The sequence below is a fragment of the Carlito syrichta genome, unplaced genomic scaffold (genome assembly GCF_000164805.1).
Source record: "Carlito syrichta isolate Samal-C Ts95f unplaced genomic scaffold, Tarsius_syrichta-2.0.1 Scaffold304573, whole genome shotgun sequence".
Lineage (NCBI taxonomy): Eukaryota > Metazoa > Chordata > Mammalia > Primates > Tarsiidae > Carlito > Carlito syrichta.
Genome location: NW_007248669.1, coordinates 198530 through 213172, shown reverse-complemented (window position 1 = coordinate 213172; position 14643 = coordinate 198530). Strand labels below are relative to the sequence as shown.

Genomic DNA, 14643 nt, shown 5'->3' with positions numbered 1-14643 from the left:
TTTCTTAACGATGCCTAACAAGTGCGTTCTTTTTTCCCCCTGTTGGGCTTGTGAGGCAGTCGATTTTATGTGAGGAAATGTATCCAGTTCTTATCTTTTAACCAGCGAGCACGTGTAGCATGGATTGGGAGAGATGGCCCATGCTGGGCTGTCACACGATTATCTTCATTGACTGAGATGCTTCATTAGTGAATTTATTGCGTCATTTACACTCAGATTTTATTTTTTTTATAGCTTTTGGGTATGATGTTGTAGGCATTGGTTATAACCTTTTTGAAAAATCTTATTACTGTTATCAGTGAATTGAATAAAAATAATGGATGCTGAGCCCCTCCTTGCTCCCTTTCAATGGGGGAATGATGCAGTGTCCCTGCCCACTAGTCATGTATCTGACAATGGAATTCTGTCTCCAATCTGCTACTTCTCAAAATATGTTTCAGGCAGGTGTGCTTACTATCACCCAGGCCTTAAAGGTGAAGAAACTGAAATTTGGAGGTTAAAGACAACTGGGCTTTGGAATTAATAGAAGGTGCTAGAAAACTTTTGTCCCTTCCTCCCTCTCTTCTCCTCCCCTTTCTTCCTTTAAAAATAATAACTGGCCAGATAAAGCTAGCTACTTGGGAGGCTAAGGCAGGAGGATACCTTCAGCCTGGGCATTTGAGACTAGCCTGAGCAACATAGTGAGACCCTGCCTTGAAAATAAATAAATTAAAAAAAAATATATATATTTTTTAAGTTGGAGTCTCACTTTGTCTCCCGGGCTGAAGTGCATTAGCACGCTCACAGCCACTGCAGCCTTGACTTGCTGGGCTTAGGCTATTCTTCCACATCAGCCTTCCAAGTAGCCGGAACTACAGGCATGCACTACCACACCTGCCTAATTTTTTGATTTATTATAGAGACGTGGTCTTGCCAAGTTGCCCAGGCTGGTCTTGAACCCCTAGACTCAGGCAGTCCTCTTACCTTGGCCTCCCAAAGTGCTGGAATTACAGGCGTGAGCCACTGTGCCTGGTAAAAAATATTTCTAACGTAATAACGAGAATATAGTAAGGCATCTATTTTTCTATTAGGTTTAAGAGTTGCTAATATTTTTATATATTTGCTTCGTATCCCCTCTAATTAAACTGTAATTTAAATATTTTATTCATCTGCCTTCCTCTGCCTCCAGCCTCAGGTACCCAGTAGTATGAAGTTAGTGTATACGGTTCCCAAGCATGTTTTGGTGCTTCTGTATATTATATAGTAGCTTCACAAAAAAGTATATGTAAATTTGTTTAACATTTTATCTAAATGGCATAATTTTATATATATGCAACTCACGTTTTTTTAGCTTACCGTTATGTTTTGAGGTACATGCAGATCTTTATTCACTTTAGCTATGATGGAGAATGCCAGTGTATGAATATGTGGTAGTATACTCATTCCCTTGCCAAGAGAAAATTAGTTTCCGGTTTTCTGTTGAGGGACAGTCTGTTTTCACTTATTGATTGATATTGATTTTTTTACTATTACAAACAGGATGTACAATAAATATCCTACGATATGTCTCTTTGCGCACACATTTTTCTGTTACACACCTATACAGTTAGTTGTTGGGTAGTGAGGTCTAGGTAGTACTGCTTTTATTATTTCATTCGCTTCTCAACAAATACTTAGGGTGTTTGCAGGGTCTCTCATGACTAGCTGAATAAAAAAGTGAAACTGATCAAATTTAAGCTCTAAGAAGATTATGGTAATTGGCTGGATTATTTCTTGTTTGTTTTTTTCCCTTCAGTTTTATTATTATCTTTTAAATAAGAAAAATGTCTCCTCATTACAAAATTGAAGCATGAGGAAAAACTGTGTTGCTGAGTGTGGGATACTTGTATTGCAGCCTTTTCTCAGTCACTGGTGTGTGACCTCGGATTACTTACTCAACCTCTTCCGCAAATGTGGCTCTGTTAGTGACACATTTTGCCCCTAGTGGTAACCACTTCAACTGGAAGGAGTTGAAGGCATTTAAACACGTTGGCTTCCTCATTATTCCTTCAAATTACCATGCACATTCCTGCCTCAGAGCCTTTGCACTTGCTGTTCCCACTACCTGGAAAGCACCTCCCAAGTAGATGCTTACACGACTGTGCCCTCAAACCCTCAGGTATTATGTTCAGACACCCGCCTCTAGTCCACCCTGCAACCTCTCTTCCCTGCTTTTTTTTCCTCCAAGGCACTTACCGCCCTCTAGCTTGCCAGGTACAGGCTGAGAATTCTTTATTGGAAATGCTTAGGACCAGAAGTGTTATCATTCTCTAATCCGAAAATCCAAAGACTCCCATAAGCATTTTCGTTGAGTGCCAAGGGGCTCAAAGAGTTTCAAATTTTTGAGCATTTCAGATTCAGAGCTTCAGATTAGAGATACTCAGTCTGTTTCTTAATTTATATTAGTGGCTGGTTGCAGTGGCTCATGTCTGTAGCCCCAGCATTTTTAGAGGCTGAGGCGGGAGGATCGCTTGAGTCCTGGAGCTTGATACCAGCATAGTGAGACATTGTCTCTACAATCAAAAAATTAGATGAGCGTGGTCGTATGCACCTATAGTCCCGGCTGCTTGGAACACTGAGGTGGAACGATTACCTGAGTCCAGGAAGTTAAGGCTGTGGTGAGCCATGATTGTGTCATTGCACTTAAGCCTGGGTGACAGAATGGACTCCGACTCAAAAAAAAAAAAAAAAAAAAATTAACATTGTCTTCTACACTAGAATATGACCTCCATGAAGGCGGGGGTCTTGCCACACTTGTTCAGTATTGTATTTCTTGTGTCTAGAACAATGTTGATGCATAGTAGAGAAACAAATGTTTGAGGAACAAATGTGATTATTTACCTGAAATTTCTCTTTTTAACACCCGTTGGACATCTTAAATGCTGCCAGTTGTTCCACTGCTGTTAAGTGCTCCATATGTCCTATTTACAGGTTCCTTTAGGATAAGAAAACATGTGTTATAAAGAAACCACTCCATTTAAATCTGTGCAGTTTATCACACAAGCCGCTTGTGTCTTCAGATTCCATCCCCCAACATCTTGCCTAATCCTGAATTAAGAGGAAATATAAGTAACACATTGCTCAGAAACACATAGACATTTCCCTTTCTTGATAACCAATGTTATCAATGTGGAGTATACATAACCAAGGGACGCTGACTCTATTCCATACAGCATCAGGCCAGCAACCATCTCAGTCAACACCAGTCACGCTGAATTTCTAAGCACAGAAGAATATATTTCACTCAATTGTTGTGGAAGGTATATCATCATTGTCCTCATCTATGAGGGTTTTTTTTTTTTTTTTTTTTGGCAAGGGGGGGTGGAGAGGTGTTTTTCATGATGGAAGGAAAATGATGACCTTAATCTGAAGATCTAGGAGCAACCAATATATAGTTAGGTATCTAGAAATACTCTTATGTACATCATAAAATTCTTAATTCATGGTACAGAAGACATTCACTGTTATGGTGCAGTGTGTTATTTTGCTAGAAGGCAACTGAATTTTCTCTACCTTGCATGATGAGTATAGGAGTTGACAAACCGAAGCTAAATATATCAAAGGCCTAGGGTGTATTTTAAGGATGAGATAGAGAAAAAGATTCTAGACATTTTCCCCAATTAACCATAGAGGTATGTAATACTGATGCTATCTTTTAAAAATTACTGAGTATTGGTTGGGCTCGGTGGCTCAACCTGTATTCCCGGCACTTTGGGAGGCCAAGGTGAGTGGATTGCCTGAACCTGTGGGGTTGAGACCAACCCTGGCAACTTGGCGAGATCTCATCTCTACAATAAATAAAAAATTAACCAGGCATGGTAGCCCATGCCTGTAGTTTCGGCTACTTGGAAGGCTGAGGTGAAAGAATCACTGGAGCCCAGCAGGTCGATACTGGGGTGGCTGTGAGTGTGTACTGCACTCCAGCCTGGGCGACGGAGTGAGACTCCAACTCAAAAAAAAAAAAAAAAATTTCTGAGTATTGAGGTACAATCATTTTGTCTTCTGTAATAAAATGATATTGAAAGAAATCAATATATTATGGATCTGGATAGGATTAAACTTCAAAGTGAAAACTATAGCATATAATTAAATGATTATTATCAAAATGTTGCATGGTTTGAAGAGATTTCTTCTCTTTTGGTTTGTAGTGATTCATGAGCTGAAAAGTACAGATGGTTCAACAAAAGTTAGAGAAAGAATGTTCATCAAATGCCAATTTTCCAACTCTAGCCATCTACAATGAACAAAAAAACTAGTCTGCTCTTTGATATCAGACTCTCCGATGTGTATCAGTAAATTTACTCAATATTTTAAAAAGTAATTTTACTAACTTAGCCATGTACTTAAAAACACTTTCTTCAAAGCCAGGTGGGGTGGCTCAAGCCTGTAATCCCAGTACTTTGGGAGGCCGAGGTGAGGGGATTGCCTGAGCCCAGGGGTTTGAGACCAGCCTGAGCAACTTAGTGAGACCTCGTCTCTACAATATAGCGAAAAATTAGCCAGGAATAGTAGCATGCGCCTGTAGTTCTTGCTGCTTGGAAGACTGAGGCCAAGGGATCGCCTGAGCCCAGTGGGTCGATGCTGGTGTTGCCGTGAGCATGCCACTGCACTCCAGCTTGGGCGAGAAAGTGAGACTCTGACTCAAAAGCAAAACAAACAAAACAAAACAAAAACAAAATTATTCTCTGACTGAAGAAAGCACGCCTCATTCTTCAACTTTATATTTTTTGTGAACTTTAGAGTATCTGTCACATAGCAGGAGATTAATACTTAATGAACTACATACTCACACAGATGTCATTAAGCCCCTTGTAGCAGTCATCAGATATAGAGCTGTCCTAGTTTAGAGAATTAAACAATAATCAAAAAGCAAAGGAGTGCAGGTTGTCAGCAGCAAAATGCCAAGTTGAAATTCAGAAGACGTGAAAAAAACACCTTTCCTTCCTGTCCACTCTCTGGGGGAAGTGTGTGCATTGTGTCTTGACAGATCTATCAACTGGGTTTTTGTGACAGGTCTCACCTCATATAACCTGTGGTCTCATCCAGTCCCTTCTGTAGTAAATGGTATTCACTGGAAATTAGAGTCTTGCCATATAATTCCACTTTGGTCACCCCTGGGCAAGAGGAAACTTTTGGGGGTTTTTCATGTTCTGTTCATCCCTGCTACTAAATAAACAACCCATTTGTGAAAAAAGTTGGTTGTAGTCCGAGAAGCTTACCCTACAATAGAAGAAAGTACATGAACTCTTTTTAAAAAATTTTTTTTTCTTACATTGACATTTAGTGAACGCCGGAGATTATTATAAAGTAACCCAACACAAGCAATTCATCACCTACTGTGTCAGTTTCCCTAAATTGTTTATTATATTATCTTTTTTCTCAATTTAATTTTTAAATTTCTGTTAGGTATTACTGTTGATGAAATTTTAAAAATCAATCTTCTTTGTGTCTTTTTCAGTATGAGTTCCAGAGGAATTCAGTTTGCTTAATTTAGATTTTTTTTTTTTTAAGAGCTAAGTGCTTTAAAATTAACAGCAGCAGCAGCATCTATCTGTTTTCACTTGGACTACATCTGTCCAGTTGCTTTTGCTGGCTGAAGTGGTAGAAACTCAGCCAGAAAAAAAAAAAAAAGAAACTCTAGCAGAATTTGCTTATGGGGAATAAGAAGCCTCAGAGGCTTCCTTTTGTACTAGGGTAGCACAGAGTAAAGTGTGCAGTAGGAATCCATTTGCAAGCCAGGAAAGAGCATCTACAGTGATTTCTTTCTTTCTTTTTTTTTTTTTGAGTTGGAGTCTCTGTAGCCCAGACTGGAGTGCAGTGGCACGCTCCTGGACACTGCAGCCTCGACCTGCTGGGCTCTGGCGATGCTTCCACCTCAGCCTTCCAAGTAGTTGGAACTATAGGTGTGTGCCACCACACCCAGCTTATTTTTTTATTTATTATAGAGATGAGGTCTCACCAAGTTGCCCAGGCGGGTCTCGAACCCGCGGGCTGAGGCAATCCACTCATCTCAGCCTCCCAAAGCACGGGATTACAGGCTGAGCCACCAAACCTGGCTTAATTTTTTGATTTACTGTAGAGACAAGGTCTTGCCAAGTTGCCCGGGCGGGTCTCAAACCTGTGAGTTCAGGCAATCCATTCGCCTCGGCCTCCCAAACAGCTGGGATTACAGGCTGAGCCACCGTGCCTGGCTACAGTGATTCTTAAATATTTGTGAGTCATAGATGACACTTCACAAATCTGATGTGGATTTTGGACCATTCTTCCAAAAAAAATGGACTTACATACAATAATACTATAATTTTTCATAATTTGTATCAGTCTCAGGAAGTTCATGAGACTGATAAAAATGCCCTAGGCCATTTATGAACCTCTTTGGAATACCCAGGTTAAGAACTCAGGATCTATTGACTGTGCCTAGAAAACCTCGGTGCATTTATTCTGTTTATTGTTTTCACCATTATAGTTATAAGAGATTTTCCTATTACATGCCACTATCCCCCAAGACAGTTTGATAACCTATACACACATGAGTGAAAAGGAATAATTGCGGATTTTATACCCCTGATTTGGAAAACTAGTTATCAGTTGCTATGCCAACCAATTTACATATTGTTGACCATTTTTAGGAACTATTTTTGTTGAATGCAATAAAATACTATTTAGAAGTTAAAAAAAAAAATCGGCTCTGTAATCTGACTATTTCACAGATACCTGACGAATTCTAAGGATAGATCTGAAGTTTCTTACCCCAAGGGTCACACATTGCTTGGTCTGGAGTTGGGCCTGCACTGTCTTCTGCTTTTCAGGTGGTGGCCGTTTCCTGGCTTTGCCGTTGGCAGGAGGGAAGTGAGATGTCCTAGGGCCCCACAGGCTCACAGGTAGGCCTTTGACTGTTCAGCTCAGTGGGGGGAATATCCCCCAATGCACTCTTTGTTTTGCGGTTCTTGTCTTGGCCTCCTAGCCTGAATGGGCAATGGGGTCTGAGGAAGACAGGGCCACCTTACCTAGTTAGGGAACTGACCCTCAGGAGAACATCCTTCTGTGGGAAGTGGCAGACACTGGGGGAAGGTACTGCTATTGTCAGTCATACTCAGAATATCTTCTGCTGATGTTCACCTTGTGTGACATCCTCCAGCCACTTCAGTAAAAAATTGGACCAAAAGGGCCGTTGACCTATGTGTCACAGAGGGGTGCCTGACCTGATGAAAGCTCTTTCAACAGGTCAGTTTAGCATCTCTGCAACAGACACTTTGCTACTGGGCTGTCCATGAATGATGTCAGGGCTGGTCTTATTCATTGTCAGGTTTTCCATGAGGGGTACATGTTGATGGGATAATGAGTGTTAGAAGATTCCTGGATGAATGGCAAGCCCTGCCCGCATGGACTTACAGTGTTAGCTAAGTTAAGGCATGTTTGCAATCTGCTACAAGGCAGACTATTGGTGCTGCTGGTGGTGCTGATTGTGGTGCTGATGGTAGTGCTGGTGGTGGTGCTGGTGGTGGTGGCGGTGGTGAAACTCTTTTTACAAAATGAGATTAAAGCTTAGAGAAGTAGAAAAGACCCCTTGGAAGTGACAGTAAGAGGCAGAGCAGTACGTGACCTTAGTTCTGACTGCTTGCAGTGCTGGGCTCCTTCCTACACACTGCATTTTTCTTCTCTCAGAGATAGACAGTGTCCTTGGGAGTCCTGTACATAGCTAGTTATAATGGTTATATGTGAAGAAGATTTATACAGATTTGGACAATCCATATTGAAAAATAGGGGGGAAATTGGGAGTCCCAGGGGAGGCCAGTGACATGGAGCAACAGCATAAAGGTCAGAAAAGGTGCGGGACCCAGGCCCTTAGCACCCTGCTGTGAGAACCACATCAACAAATCTATTTGTCAGGCCTTGTCTGTGAGTTCACAGATCCTGTGCTTAGTCTCTTAATTTGACAAGAATGTTCAAGTCATTTGAGTAGTTCCTCCTGTGAAAGTTGACATGTTGTTGATTGACCCTCACTTGCATTGCTGAGAAAAGCTGTGAGTGCCCAGTGGTTTCTTCTCAGCCACCCAGAGGGTACAGGAGCTTGTGAACCCAAAGGCTCCTGGACATCAGTTCACATTTATTTCTTCCTATGAAGAGCAGCTGAAAGGGATATATAAGATAGGCCCTGACACAAACATTCTGTCAGGTCCCCAGGAAGGGTTCAGTGTCCTTCACTGAACATGTCAGGAGACTGTAACACCAGGTACGGTGTTGAGTCTTCTCCTTTTCTCTCTCCAAGCAAATCTCACTTCAGGCCTGGCCCCCATTTATCATGACTGTGAGTTGATTCAGATGCTCTCAGAGCCTTCTTGGGTCTTTGTTTAAAGAAATAAAAAAAGTCTTTAGATTTTCTTTGGAGCTTATATCATTTTTCTCTTTTGATAAAAAAGTTTCTCTTAAAAATTTTTAAAATTCTTTTGAGACAGAGCTTTTTCTGTTGCCCAGGGTGGAGTACAGTAGCACAATTCTGGTTCACTGTAGCCTTGAACTCCTGGGCTCAAGTAATCCTCTTGCCTCAGCATGTGCCACCATGCCCAACTATTTAAAAAAATTTTTGTAAACTGCCGGTGAGGGGGTGGCATACCTCATCAACAGGGGTCCCTGCTTAATAAACATTTGTATACCTAACCCTGAACGTTATCCCACATATTTAAAATAAAAAATTTAAATAAAAAGAAAAATTTTTGTAGAGACAGGGTCTTACTATGTTGCTCAGACTGGAGTATTTTTTAAATCAGAAAAAAAACTATTCAAAATTCAGATACAGAAATCATAGCCAGGCTGGGCGCAGCACTTTGGGAGGCCAAGGCGAGAGGATTGCCTGAGGTCAGGGGTTCAAGACCAGCCTAGACAATTTGGTCAGACCTTATCTCTACAATAAATCAGTAATAATAATAATAATAATAATAAGCTGGGCATAGTAGCGTGCACCTGTTGTATCAGCTTCTTGGAGGACTGAGGGAGAAGGATTGCCAGAGCCCAGCAGGTTGAGGCTGCAGTGGCCGTGAGTATGCCACTGCACTCTAACCTGGGCCACAGAGTGAGACTCCGACTCAAAAAAATTATAGCCAATATCTATATACCTGCTATCCAGAATTTCCTTGGAGAGGGGTGAAGGGGGGAGAGAGAGAGAGAGAGTGAGAGAGAGAGAGAGAGAGAGAGAGAGAGAGAGAGAGAGAGAGAGAGAGAGAGTTGTTTTAGGAAAAACTCATTTCTACCACTAACCTCCTATATACATTCGGTCAGCAATCTTGATAAATTTGTAGGTAATTAGAGTATTTCTACGCTACACAACTTTATGCAATGTTGTTGGGTGTGCCATCTATTTACTTTTTCTATTGCTCTTCTTCTAGAGTCTCTAAAAGCCAGAATGGGACAGACCCACAGTACCCTGATTTCCTCCAAGTGATACCTATCCCAAGCTGGTCTCCAGGCCAATCTGTTCATGGCTGTGTTACTATTTGTGCCTTGTTTGGCGACAAGCTTGCTTTCCGCCTCTTCTTTAAAACAACCCCTGATTATTTTAAGTGCATACCCCTTAGAACAAAGAGCATTTGATTCTCAGTACACTGAAAGTGGGTGTTTATATCACTGTGGCAAAAGAAACAAGGAGCAGCTCACCCTATCCTGGTGATAACCGCTGCAGGCTTAGGTGGCAGCTTGCCGGGCTGTGGGCGCTTTTGTGTGTGGCTTCCAGAACAAATGTCACCTGCGCACCCCTGCCCCATTCTTGTCTTGTTGGATGATTTTTTTAGGCTGCCACTTTTATTATAATACCTGTGCCTTGAATTGTCCTGAAGAATTGCAGTATTTCAATTTTTATAGCTTGGAGGGAGTTGTTACACAGTAGGGAATAATTTCTTAAGGAATAGACATGTCGTAAATGATAGGAAAGTATATATGTATTTAGGCTTCATTCTGCTTTTCCAAATTGTTGCCAAGACATGAAACCGCCATCTCAATCTGTTCTTTGCCAGTTCAACTGAATGTAAAAATAGCCACTTCACTTGTCTGTAATTATCTTTACATTTTCTGTTATTGACTGTGTATCCTCATCTAAGCTATATGGAAAAGGATTTGTTGACTTGTGAGTTCAGTAAAATTATTCATTAGACATATGCTCCACACGAGAAGGACAAAGAAATAAAGACACTGCCCTGGGCTGGAGTGAGGCAGGGGTAAATGAGTGAAGGCACACAGCCAGAAGGAATGCCTTTTGCAGATTGGTGCATTCAGACTTCCTAGAAGAGCCTCTCCATGTGCCAGCAGCAGTTCTGAGGACTGTTCCATCTTTAAGGGTAATGGATTTTTTCTTATTTTTTATTTTTTTGAGTTGGAGTCTCACTCTGTCTCCCAGACTGGAGTGTAGTGGCACACCTCATGCCCACCACAGCCTTCACCTGCTGTGCTCAGGTGATCCTTCCTCCTCAGCCTCCCAAGTAACTGGAACTATAGACATACACCACCATGCCCGGCTAATTTTTTGATTTATGTAGAGATGAGGTCTCACCAAGTTGCCCAGGCTGGTCTCAAACCTGTGGACTCAGGCAATCCTCTCACTTTAGCCTCCCAAGGTGCTGGTATTATAGGCATGAGCCACTGCGCCTGGCCGGATATTTTTTTAAGTACCAAAAAAGTTTGTCTACTGTCCAGCCTTGTAAAAATTATTAGTGTTGTCTACTGTGCAGTCCAGTGTCATGTCTTGGGCTCAGCAGTTGAACCTTAGTTTAAATCTAGCCCTTTGACCAAACTTTCTCTTCTGTAATTTCCTAAGCTAGAAGCTGGGAATAATAACGGATAATAATAATTCAGAATGAGAGCATCTCATTTCGAAATGCTTGTGGGAGCATTAGATGAGATGATACTCATGTGTAATAAAATCATTAAAAAAAAAAGTTTGGCCAGGCTCGGTGGCTCAGCCTATAATCCCATTGTTTTGGGAGGCCGAGACGAGTGGGTTGCCTGAGCCCCCAGGTTTGAGACCAGTCCAGGCAACTTGGCGAGACCTCATCTCTACAGTAAATAAAAAGTTAGCCAGGCATGGAAGCACGCTCCTGTAGTTCCAGCTATTTAAGACTGAGGCAGAAGGATTGCTGGAACCCAGCAGGTTGATGCTGGGGTGGCCATGAGTGTGCCATGGCACTCCAGTCTGGGTGACAGAATGAGACTCCAACTAAAAAATAAAAAATAAAAATTTGCAAAATAATTATTTAAGTAAAAGATAGCTATTGTGCTATTCACATTGCTAATGTCATCATGTTCTTTACTGATCTACCTTTAAAGAACTGCTGATAGATTGGCCAACATGATTATTCCTGCCATTATAATCTATAGCAATAAAGAGAGGTGGCCCCATATGTTAGTGTAATATATCTTGCCTTGCATCTTCTGTGTAGTTTGCAACTATGTTTCTCTGTATTGTTATTCTCCCTATTTGTCCTTCTATTATTATGTCATTGTATAATATGGGTAATGTAAAGACATATTTCCTCCATTAGTGTCCAGTCTTATTCCAGATTGCATTAATTCCTCAGTTTCACCAGAGAACTTGTCTTTCTTTCTTCAGCCATCATCTAGACACATAGTAGTAGCATGTTGGTTAAGCTGAAGATGATGGTCTTTAGCATGATGCAATGGTGAAGTTAAATTCCCTTGTTGAGTCTCTTGGAAAATTGTTCAACTGTTGATAGGGAAAAACGTAGACATGTTTTCTGAAGAGTACGTAACAGGATAGTAGTTGAGTTTGCATGGACTAAGAGTCTATCGGTCTTGAGTGAAATAAAATTGTTGGTTAGTTATTCCTTCTTCTCCATGTGGCAGAGTGAATCTTTTAAACTATAACTTTCAGTCATTGTTTAATTATTAACTTGCAGGATTTAATAGATCAGAGTTTAGTGATCTTACAATAGTGATTGTTAAAACTGGGAGCATTTATATTTTCTACTCAATTTTAGGTCTGCTTTGTTAGTAATTAATAATAATGTTATTATCACAGTCTTTGAAGGGAAAGACCTAAATCATTACTGACTAACAGAAATGCAAACAAGCTGTAAATACAGGTCACATAGGTAATACTGAATTTCCTAGTAGTCACAATAAAAAAGTCAAAAAAAAATTAATTTTAATAATTTATTTTACGGACCATTGCCTTGCTAGACTTGGTTGTTGCCATGCTTCCTGACTTTGGTCTCCTCCCCCACCTTGGGGAGATGAATCTTCTCTCTCTCTCTCTCTCTCTCTCTAATTTACTTTTAAATAAACTATATTTTTAAATCTAAAGAAAAAAGTAATAATAATTTATTTTACTTAGACTAAACCAAAATATTATCATTTGTAACACACAATCCATATAAAACTTTATTATATGGTTGACATTCTTTTTTCCTAGTAAGTCTTTTAAATCCATTTTGTGTTTTCCATTTAAAGTGCATCTCAATTTGCACAACCACATTTCATATGTTCAAAAACCACATGTGGCTAACAGCTATAGTATTGGATAGCACCGGTCTGAGTAATATGTCTTTTTATAGATACTGTGACCCCCCAGCTCCACCTGGCACCTAGAATGCCCTTAATAAATACATGTTTGATTAAGCTTTCCAATGTCTTTACCTAGTTAACTGAGATCTTGCCCTTAGCTTTAAGCATTTTTGTAGAGAATTATAATAGCTTCATCACAAACTGATAATGTGTGGTATAATGGACATTTGAGTTTTTAGTTTACAAATCCATATTGCTTCTTTTGTACAAATGCATTAATCCATATGGACTTAAAAAATAAGGCTGATTTTACAGACTAGTATGGTATGTGATTCACATTTCTGTGTTGCCTGTGTACTTGACTCATGGTTGGTATTCAGTACCTATGGCATGAGTAAGAAGACATTATAGGTTTCCTACCTTTTCTTTTAAATTGCAAGTTCTTGAGTAGCCATGATATTTTTACTGTGTAAACCCTTTTAGCACTCGATGCAGGGTATGTAGGTTTGTGGATATATGTAAGGCACAGCGGGAGCATGTTACATCTCTGTTACTGCTCATGGAAGCATTCTCCAACCTTTATGTTAATGTTGTCTGTTTTTTATGCCTAAACACAGGAATTCGTTGAAATGGAAAGGTAGAAGGTCCAGGGTTTCAAATTCAGTTAGTTGAAGTTCATCTTCACCAGGCAGGTGGTTCTAGCCCCTCCCATGGCCTAGGTGTGGAACAGCTGCAGCTTTCTGGTGGGAAAAGATCTGAAAGGCTTGCTAGGGCAGTAGTGTGGCAAATCAAAGGTGGCGTGGACCCTGGGGAGTGATACTTTGATGTTTGAGCCACTATGCTAGGTGTCTTGTTTAGGACAACTAGGATGTTTTTGGATATCACATCTTCACCACTATTCAAAGCTTAACTGCTCAAATGATTATCACTGGGCCTTGAGGCATTCTGGCCCCCAGCACCCATTTCACTCCCATACCCTGGAGCAACTTTCCCACTGCCTGTCCCTTTCTCCTTTTCCCTGCCTAACCTGAAGGCTTTTCCTAGTCTTCCCTGGCCTCAGCTCAGGGAACAGCTTCCTTGTTTCCCTCCTTTGTATCCCCTTGTCTCTGTGGAGTCAAGTCCCTGGGAAGCAGAGGAAGTAGGGTCCACCCCATGGGAAACCCAGAGACCAAGCCCATCTCTGGACTCCAAGTACTAGTCCATCTTAGACCCAGCTGTTACAGTTGGCTTTTTATTCTGTGAGGGTTTTTAGTATCGTGTTGTTCATTTTCAGTTAATTGTGATTATTTTCCTTGTTGACCTGGTTTCTATAGGAGACCCAAAGAGCAGTACTTACTTTCAGAATGGAAATAGCCCAGAGAACTCCCTCCTGCGGTGACTGCAACACTGTTAGAAACAGGCAATGAATGGAGTACTTAGGAGGTGAGGGCGTGCAAGGTCATGGGTAGAACAGATCAGGAAGCGACTAATAGCCAAACAAGTGAATGATAAACAAGTCCTCCCTAACCTGCAGTTTTGCAGGGTACATTGTAAGTCATTTCACAGTACTCATTGCATTCAGACTCCAGGGAGTGTATATTTCACTTCTGTAGGTTTATAATGTAAATTTAGCTATTGCCTGCAGAAATGAGCTGAACAGACAGAAATGCAAGCTGCAGCTATTCTGTTGAAGGTCCGGGTACCCCTTTTATTATGGCATCTGAGGTGACAGACTGACTGTGATTGAGTGAGTAAGAAGACACCAAAGTATTTGTCAGTACTCTTAGGTTGCTTGAACTATTTTAGGCTAGAAGGCAAGTGTCTGGGCTTAAGTGATGGTGTATCCTGTACTAAAAGGGTATGGCTGTAGCAGGACCTTGACGGTCTGTGGAATCAGCACTCCTCCCTCCTAAACCACCTTTCTGTACAGAGCTAGAATTGGGTCTTGGGTAGCTGCCAGGCTTATGGATTCCCGGTTTCCCACCAGAGAAGAAGGACCCCTTTTCCCTCCTCGAACTCCAGCATCCCAGGGAGAGTCTCTGACTAGCCCTTCTGGGGACATATTTCCGCTCTAAGGGAGCATCTGCTACTAGAATTACCTGGTTAGAGTGAGGCGGGGGGGGGGGGGGCTTTTTG

At 41.1% G+C, this 14643-nt stretch overlaps 1 protein-coding gene across 1 annotated transcript in view; it reads left to right on the top strand.

The window, feature by feature from the left end:
• The first annotated feature begins 1173 nt into the window (after window positions 1–1173).
• Window positions 1174–14643, top strand: part of RAI14 (retinoic acid induced 14) — a 154379-nt gene continuing 140909 nt past the window's right edge. Inside the window, exon 1 of the mRNA XM_008060261.2 lies at window positions 1174–1222. The gene's annotated coding sequence lies outside the window, so the exon portion shown is untranslated. The remainder of the gene's footprint in view (window positions 1223–14643) is intronic.